This window comes from Helianthus annuus, chromosome 1 (assembly GCF_002127325.2).
Source record: "Helianthus annuus cultivar XRQ/B chromosome 1, HanXRQr2.0-SUNRISE, whole genome shotgun sequence".
Classification (NCBI taxonomy): Eukaryota; Viridiplantae; Streptophyta; class Magnoliopsida; order Asterales; family Asteraceae; genus Helianthus; species Helianthus annuus.
The window spans coordinates 53814847-53824438 of NC_035433.2; the positions used below are offsets into that span (position 1 = coordinate 53814847).

Sequence of the window (9592 nt, forward strand, 5' to 3'; positions counted from 1 at the left end):
ATGTTATATTTTATAAAAGGTTATAAAATAAACAAGACTTAAATTTATAAAAGAAATTTTGTTTTTTTTTAAATAAAAGCTAGGGGCCGCCCCCCCCCCCCCCCCTCATGGGAACTCACACTTGTTTTTTGGTCCAATCATAGTCCATGCATTTTGCATATATAGATGCTCCTTGATTGGCCATTGTGGGTGGCAACTATCTCTCTCATCCTTTTAAGAAAAGGAGTTCCAAGACTTGTAACTATCTATCATTTTTTACAAGTTCATCAAGTTGCAAGAACACCAAAATTTCTCTCTAGAAATTTCGGCCAAGAGGTGGTCAAGAAGGTGTTTTTATCAAGTGTTGAAATCCTAGCAAAATCATAGTGTTTGTTGAAAGCTTGGGGTATACTAGCTTGAGGCTTTCTTGTTTGGAAGCTACCATTCAAGAATATCATCTTCTTCATATCATCTTGCTCTTGGAAAGGTAGTATTCTAAAACACCCTATGGTTGTATTTTGATAGCATGCATTTCATATATGGATCCGATTTTGAGTTTTGCATTTAAAAATGGTTTTAAATCTTGCAAAGTAACATGTTTTAAATCCTTATTCCGCTGCGTTTTAATTTTATTTGGATAAAATTACTTTGATAAACATGTGAAAAAACCCAACACGACGATGCAGGCAGAGTAAAAATATTATACCTTTGCCTTCTGGTAAAAAGGAATCCAGTGCGGCTTCATCAGGGACCCGTAAGTTACTAAGAATGGTCTCATTCCATCCTTCCTCGTCCGTACCGCACATAACGATCTCAATCTTGCCCTCAAAATCAGGGCAAAACATCCTCCATAGTGTAGCCTCTACTGCCAACCCATCTGTACCAATTATTAACACCAACAAAGTGGCAAACAAACAAGAAGAATGCAAAGACACTTACCTTCGTTCTTCTCCCGCAACACAGGCCTTGCCTTCCTCCCCAGTTTGCCACCCAACATCATCCGCAATATCCACAACTGCCTATTCTCCAATTTCTTGGAAGCGATAACGTGCAGATGTGAGAACCAAACTTGTTTCCCCTTTACAGGAGTACTCAGCTGCTCGGTCACAATGGGATCCCTCACATTCCTAAACTGCAGCTTAGCAGTGACCACGGCCGCCTTCACGTAGAAGAACTTGGTCTTCCACTTAGTAATACCCTTGGGTGGGCTCATAAGCTTGGGAGCACCTTCCCGCACATGGAAAGAGAAGAAACCAAGCTGCTCCGTCATCTGGTAGAAACGTCGAAAATCCTCTACCAAAGGCTCCACATTCTGAGCACGAAATGGGTACTCAGAGTTACGAGCACGTACCATTCACAATGGACTCAGTTGGGAAATGTGGATCTTGTAATACTCCAACAAATCCACCATGAAAACAGTCAGTGGAAGCCAGAGATTGCAGATATCAAACCAGTCAGTAAACATTCTGATGTATCCTTCCGAAGCATTACCGGCAGTATCACCCTCTTGGGGATACCTGGCCCCATAAGCTGCTGGCATTTGGATACCCGTCATCAAGTTATTGAATGACGACTCCGACCACTTCAACACTGGCAAGAACTTGCCAGGAGCATTAACTTCTGCCTCCTCCTCCGCTGTCGGCGACAACGGCAGATCAGGATTTACCGGAACGGTAGTAGATGGTTTAGAAGGAATAGCCATCAAAACTAGAGAACAAAGAAGAAGCACAAGAAACTACGAAAATCTCATCGGAAACCTCAAAGTTTTGATCGGAGAAGATAAAGAAAACTGAATTTTCTCACCGGAAAATTTTGAAATTTCGAACAAGTGAGGGGAAACCCTACAAAATTTCCCCTTCCCCTTTTATACCCATCGCAATTAATGCGATCACGGTAACCGAATAGACGTGCGCTTTTGGAGCCCATCATAAGTCGCCACGTGTCAAGCGACGGTTTTTCTGATGGTTGCCACGCGCGCGTAGCCACCCACGCGCCTGATAATACACGACCTTTTGCACTCCTGTTACAGTGCATTTATGACATTGGGCAGTGCAAACGTCCTTTCATTTCAGCACATGCCAGCTAAATAACACCAACCTCCACCAACCGCACGTGCGGCATACAACGTATATAATAAGCGACGAAACGAAGACAATCTTCATCTAAGCGGCATGCGGCTGATGTCTCGCACCATAACCCATACCGCATGTCGTTTTTTACATACCCCCTCAAAAAAGAAAAAATATATATCTACATACTCAGTAAAGGGGGATAACCAAGCTCTTCATAGCTTCACTTCCACATGTGAAATATGCGAAGAGTAACACACACGAGCCCGCACAGTGTGTCAGATACTCCGAACCAGCAGTGTTCTTTGGACTGCGAAAACCGCATCTCTGGAACAGGCTAAACGAGACCCCTAAAAGCCACTTCAAGCTTCAAATCCCTCATCTCCGGTTCACAACCACAGAGGGAGAACAAACAGCTTCTCACCAGGGAAAGGATAGTTATGATGAGCGACCGCACATCAGCAACCCTGACTCCTGAACCTTCAAGAGCCACATCATGTGCAACACTCTTTTAAAGCGAGTCTTCTGTTATAAACCGCAGACACTCATGAGTTGCTGCGGCCGATCCATGACCATGGAAATGGTGGCTACGGAAGAGCCACGACTAAGTCATCACAAAGATGATCAAAGCTACTTCAAGGAAAACTGATCACAAACTTCCTAAAACCGAAAGTGGCTACATAATGAATGCGGACGAGCTTCACCCAGATTCCTAAGTAACCACGGTGATCTCATTGAGTAACAAGCCAAGCAATGGTGGTAACAAGTCTGCTTATGACTTTGTTTACCTTCCAATTGACCGCATAGAATAAACAATGGTGGGCACAAGCATGCCTATGACCATGTTTATTTGACCATAGTTCAACTCAACTATTCACATTGTTCGACCAAACACGGCCGACAATGCAAGCCAATTCCTCACATTGTTCGACCAAACATGGCCAACGATGCTCGGAAACGAGGCAACCGCAAAGGACGTGTTGTTACTTGAGAGCTAAACTGGAAGAACACGAACACCCCCACAAAGAAGGGATCATCATTTCATGTCCAGTTGATAAACATAAAGTGCCGGCATGGCAACAAACACATTGCATCCGCAACCGCAAAGGTTACAGCTAGAGTTGCGGGTAATGGAGAGTTCATACTCATCTTTGGTCACCATCTCAAAGGTTGGTTCGGCACACCAACAGGTGGCAATCACGTTTGATGACATCCGAAAAAGGTAGACCACACTACCAGAGTCATCAGCTGATGTTTCAGCATCAGCCTGAACTTACTCACCGGTCCGGAAGAGACATCACACGACTCTACCAGATCTCCGAATTGATTTACTTAAAGAAGGAGCAACCGACCGGGCCTAGAATCTTCTCCAAACCGATTTCAAAAGTACCCACTCGACCTAATAGTCCATTATTCCTCCCACCTGCAACTTGCATGAGGAAACAACACTGGACTAGGGAGACTTGAAGGGGTATGGTCCCAAATCTCACACCAAAGCAGTCGCGAGTGAAAATCACCCTTATCAAATACTCCCACCAGCAAGGACTTATCTGCGTCCGTGCGGGCACGCGCGAACGCGACTGGCGATTCAAATCTGTCAAGTGATGAGAAGACTTACCTTGTGTATGAAAACGGATGTTTTCTTCACGAAAAGGGATGCGGTAACAACGGCAGTTACCACACATAGCGACGCAGCTTAGCACCGCATCATGTACACATCTTTGTCAAAGAAAGGGACGCGGAAACAACTGCGGTTACCGCAGCTAGCGATGCGGCCCGGCACCGCATCCTATTAACGACACAAGTGGGACTGACACGTTGACTTAAGTGGCCAAAACAGCAAGTGGTACTGGTAGCAGCAATCTATCAGCCCACACGTAAGCAACGCTGGCACATAGACTGCCAGCCACAGTGGGACGTGGCGTCACCTCCATGACCTACACGCCTGACATACCTGCAAGGGGCTGCGCGTTGTCAGTCTAGCCACTCAATTACTCTCCTTCACTCCTCGGCTATATCCCGGACCAGGTTTGAGGTATCACCTATCAACTCTTTCACTCTTATTACTATCACACACTTTGCTGTCAAGCAAATTACTGATTCTCACGCCAGAGAGTGGTAACAAGGAGCACCACCCACCCCATCCTACTGGTTACGAGTCACGGTGTGTTTTCCTTGTGCAGGAGACAGATCAACGGACGATCCAGCCACCGATCCTCGGAAAGAAGGGATTAACCCCTACTTGACGAGACTAGTGAATTAACCTCTCTTAGTTAACCACTATTTCATCAGTCCCAAAAGGCTAGGCAAAAGGCAAGAGCTTCACATGCAAGACACTCATTTAAAAAAATACTAAAAAAATTATATTGGCATATTTTGCTTGTTTAATCATAAACACAAAAAATATTTTATAAATCATACTTATAGCTCACTTCACACTTGGAACATAGTTAAAATGATACGGTCTAGCGGCCTGTTGATCCGAGCCATGAAGTATCCCACAATTGTTTCTGTTTTATGTTGCATGCATTTAGGGTGTAAAATAGATAGTGCATTTTAAGAACCCATGTATCCCATTTGATTGTTATCATTTTTTTTCTCCTTATAATATGTATATCATATGTACAGAGTGTTGATAGCCTAGTACGATAACATCTATATCTATAATAAATGAAACCATTGGGGGACACTTGTCACCCTATGGTTGATGCCAAATAAGCTGACACATTAGCATACATGTGGCATAGCTAATAATCAAGGATTGGGAAGCTTCTTTTGTACGTTTCATTCATATTCTCTCTCTCCCTCTCTCTCTCTCTCTCTCTCATTCAAGAGTAATATACTCTCTCTCTCTCTCATTCTCTCAAAACCTATCATACACCCTCTGCGAAACCCTAATCGGGCAATTCATCTTCTGACCAACCCTAATCGGCGATGTCTGGTGCTAGTATTGGTTTCAGCGTATAAGGGAAGTTTCGTTGCCTCTCTCTCTCTCTCTCTCTCTCAATACAGAACCTTACACCGTACTCCTCATTCAAACCCTAATATTCCCCCATTCTCTCTCTCTCTCTCTGGCGAACATGGCGACGAGGATGAACGTGCCCTCAGTTCTTATTTTCGATAAAGATTCATTCTTTTTGGTGGTTTTTTTCATAAAGATTTGTGGATGTTCGTTATTTTTTGTTAATCTGTCATAACATTTCATTCAATTTGGTGGGTTTTCGGTAAAGATTCATTTAATTTGGTTGATTGATTGATTGATTATCTAGTTTTAATTTCAGGAATTTTTGTTCGAAGGATCCTATGTTTGTTTGATTGAATCGATAATCCCTAAATCTCTGTCGGTAATTTTAATCTGAGGTATATCGGTTTAATAATCTTGATTATCTTGATCCACATTTGAACTGAATGAAACGTGAATATTGTTTGTAATTCTGGTTTAATTTGGGGTTTAGAAAATGCAAACTGATCTGGGCAAGTTGTTTATTTGGGATATCATGGGGCACAAATAAAGAGCGTCTAAAAGAGTATTTCAGTAGCTATGGCCAGGTTTTGGAGGTTGTGATCAGGAAGGATCACACCACTAGCTGGGCTCGCGTTAAACGCGGTTTTAAAAAAGAAAATGGGCATTACAAGTTATTAGATCCGGTTTAACTTTTGCTCTGGTTCTGAATATGTAGATTTTAAGATGTGGGAGGATCTAAAAGGTTATTGAAGGCTTTAATCGGAAATTTGTGTTTTGGCTGTGGTTGGTTTAAATGGACGGTTGTTACACGGAGGCTGTGATGAGTTATCAAAATAAAGCCAATATGTCGCCATGGCATGGCAGATATGGAGGATGGCAGGTTAGCACCTACAACCCCTATTGCAGCCTTGGTGGCTTCTGGCTTGGTCCTTTCGTTTTCTCTTAACCTGATGAATCTGTTGACTGTTGCCTTTGCTATTTGAGTTAGCGATGATGATCTTGGTCAGATCATTGCTTGACATGGCATCATAGAGGATGGCAGGTGCATTTTTCTCTGCTTGCAACCTATGGTGCAACCATGATAGCTTGATGGCTTTGTCTGAGCCTTACCGTGCTGGTTTTGAGATGATTAAACAATATTGTAATCGATTTTTCAGCTAAAACATCACGCTTTTTGGTTCATGTTTGGCATGTTTTTCATGTCGTTGATTAGTATGGGAACAACTATCCGAGGAAAATATTGCTGATCGTATCCAACAGACCCAAATATACTAAATCTACATTTTGTTATCATTATTATTATCATTATAATTATTGATATCACTGAATAAAGTATGTTATGTGTTTTAGTTAATTGGACCCAGAGGTTGCAGTTTCAACCGCAAACGGTTCTAACGAATGAAGCTTTTTTTTTTGTGTGAAAGAATGACTTTTTAATTCTTACAGTCCTACTAACACCAGCAACTTTCATGCAATGCTACTGTTGGTATGGATATTAATATCACAGGTCGTATACTTCACATACACTTTAGTTTTTTAACTAATCTATATGAAATTATGTTGATTTGAGTTGATTATGTATTGATAATGGCTCGAATGTGTATTTTGAGATTTAGGGCAGAGGAATTGTTTAAGCAAGATAAGATAGATGAAGAAAACAAAAGGTGTCTTCTAAGCAGCATGGATATTGATGAATTTTTTGAAAGAGCAGAGAAGGTTGAACAGAATGGGGGGATATGTGAAGAAGGAAATGAATTGTTAAGTGCACTTAAGGCAAGTTGTTGCAGATTTTTTCAAAGTTTTAATCTTTGCGTGTTTTATATATAAGCTGTGAAGATACATGGTGGAGTGATTTTAGTTTTTTAAACTTTTACCTCAATTGCAGCCATGATAATACCAACAACTATACGAAGATGGACAAAACCAGAAGCTGTTGCAAAAAAACTTCATTAATCATCTTTAGTTTGTTATCCAGTCATTTGATTTATTTGATTCTGAAGATCATAGAGAACAAGAGTATTTAAAGACGAGTCTTCATAGGTAACATTGTTAAATTTATGGTTCATCATTTGTTTATTCGAGAGTAGAGGTGCTAAACGGGTCACGTCTGCAGGCTTGATTTTTGATTTGCGAAAGGATGGGAAGGTTGTTTTTACATTTGCACATCTTTTTAAGTGCGCCAATCCTCTTTAAGCTCAAAAAACTAAGATATCAAATTATACAAAATTGATGTTATGTTGTGATACACAGGTGCAGGGAGATCACATATGTTGTGGACTTATTTATAGCTCATGTAGCTGGAATGGATACACTTGCACACGGTCTTCATAATGCTACAAGGCTGACAGAGGTATTCTTTGTGTTTTACTATATTCTCCGGTTTGTTATTTGTTTTAATTCATATATATTTGGAGTAAACATTAGGGATTTGGATTTAATATATACAAAATAAGAGTTTGGATTCACTACAAAGGGAACAAACAAAAGAATTGTAAAAATGTTAACTTAACTGGATCCCGTATATTTCTTTTCACGCTTTCTTCCTTCTCACATTTCCATATTTTCAAAAACCCTAAATCTGAAGCTCTTCACTATGATGAAAGTCCATTACATCAAAGTTTTTTCGAATATGTTGATTCAAATTTTTTTGTTTTCTTTTGCATGTTTGAGTTTTCTTTATATCTGTCATGTGGTTATGTGGCAACTAGAGTGTTTAATTGGCTTTGATTTTGGTGTTGTGATTTGGATATTAAGGATGGTTATAGTCATTTATCTATGTTCTGCCATGATAATCATCATCATCATCATCGGCAATAGCTGAGTGGAACCCAACAATAAGCCAAAAAGAGCATTGTTCACTTGAAAGTCAAGAATTTCATATGTATTAGTTACTGTATAATATTCCCCCCAATTCACAAGCAACTATGTAAGCCCACTCAAACCTAATACTATATGCATCCGCTTCATTTGTTTCTGTTGATGGATTAATGAAATTATTCTATTTTTTTAAGGTTAGAGCTTCAATGGGACAGTCACATGGAGTACCTCGTGAAAGGTCTTTGGCATCTTGGACCTTCGTTTTCTATATTAATTAAGAAGTAATTTAATTTGTTCTATTAGGTACAAAGAAGAAGTCAAATGATCCTCAAATTGTCGAGATATTCAGAAACTAGCAAGTGTTTGGGTGATATTCATGTTCGTCAGCACTTTCATATAACAATTATTACTTAATATGATTTGTATATTGATTCTCTAAAATTACTTGATTCAAATTTGTGATGTATGATTAGTCTCTAAAGTGCAATTCATATGTAGTAAGATAAGAAGATTAGCAACACTATAGTCGGAACAGGGAGGAGCAGAAGAGACTATATTAGCCAGTGACGAGACAACTATAAACGACTGTTGAAGGTTGCAACCTTAAACCTGGAAGATTGGAGCAAGTTTGACAAAATCACCTGCTGACTAGCCATGTCTATAATCCTTCTTTTGTTTGGTTTTTTGTTAGTTTTGGCCCCCTTTGGGTTTTGTACTATGTAGGCATTAGCCGCTTGATAAGTCTGCATATTTGTTTTCTTCTTTAAGTAAATAAACGCATGCTTTGGCTGGTAAAAAAACTAGCTTCATTGGTTTTGTAACTTCGTTTGATACGTTACGTACCCGCGAGTAGAGGGATGAATTTCGTTACTTGAACTTTATTTCTTTCAAAGGATTATTTCAACGTGTTATAGAGGCGAAGATTATATCCGGAACGTTTATTCCACGAATCAGTTTGACACCGTCGGATAAAAGAATTCCTATCAAGTTTCAACGACGACAATTCCCCTTAAATGTATGTTTTGCAATGACTATAAATAAAAGTCAAGGACAATCTCTATCAACGGTTGGATTGTATTTGAAATATCAAGTTTTTTCACATGGTCAGCTTTATGTTGCGTTATCAAGAGTTAAAAGTAGAGCCGGTGTGAAGTTGCTTATACTAGACAAAGATGGGAATGTAACGAGTAAAACAACAAATGTAGTCTGCAAGGAAGTCTTTTCCGGCATTTGAATAGTTTTCTGTTTTTTTTCTTCCAATATATGTATTTGTACGGAATATTTCATTTCAAAGTAAATAATATGGTTTTGGTTGAAACTCACGTATTACGTGGGCATTAACCTAGTAATCATTTAAAGGCAAGACCTTTTATGTCTAGCAAAAAAAGTATGTTTATTAGTAATTTACATAAACAAAAACTACCACAAACATTCATCTAACTATAAAAAGGTTATGTCGGTGGGTTTTTGTTTTTTTTTAATTTTTTTTCTTTTTTTGTCTTTCTTAGCAACTTTTGATTTTTTTTGGCAACTTTTGAGGTTTTTTTTTTAATTTATGTTTTCGGTCCTTATGTTTTGTGTGTTGTTTCTTAAATACCAACTTTTTTTACAGTCTACAGTTTTCATCAACTTTTTAACTTTACGTTTTTACCCCTTGCACTAATTTTTGTGGTTTTGTTTTTTTACGTATTTTTTCCCATCTCTTATAATGTACGTTTTCGGCCCTTATGCTTTGTTTGTTGTTTCTTAAATACCAAGTTCT

The 9592-nt window shown here is 39.4% G+C and overlaps 2 long non-coding RNA genes across 6 annotated transcripts; both read left to right on the forward strand.

Annotated features, from left to right (window-relative positions):
- The first annotated feature begins 4851 nt into the window (after positions 1 to 4851).
- On the forward strand, positions 4852 to 6759 carry LOC110928572. 4 transcript variants are annotated; one of them, XR_002586460.2, is made up of 3 exons: positions 4852 to 5408; positions 5729 to 6520; positions 6635 to 6759. It is a non-coding gene; the product is annotated as an uncharacterized LOC110928572 (long non-coding RNA). The 4 variants fall into 4 exon arrangements; XR_004869951.1 differs by having other exon boundaries at positions 4852 to 5261; positions 5330 to 6520; XR_004869944.1 differs by having other exon boundaries at positions 4852 to 6520; positions 6630 to 6759.
- A 139-nt stretch (positions 6760 to 6898) lies between these two features.
- On the forward strand, positions 6899 to 8700 carry LOC110928571. Of its 2 annotated transcripts, XR_002586458.2 has the most exons (5): positions 6899 to 7053; positions 7264 to 7363; positions 7768 to 7939; positions 8025 to 8208; positions 8329 to 8700. It is a non-coding gene; the product is annotated as an uncharacterized LOC110928571 (long non-coding RNA). The 2 variants fall into 2 exon arrangements; XR_002586457.2 differs by lacking the exon at positions 8329 to 8700 and having other exon boundaries at positions 8025 to 8296.
- Positions 8701 to 9592: the final 892 nt, after the last annotated feature.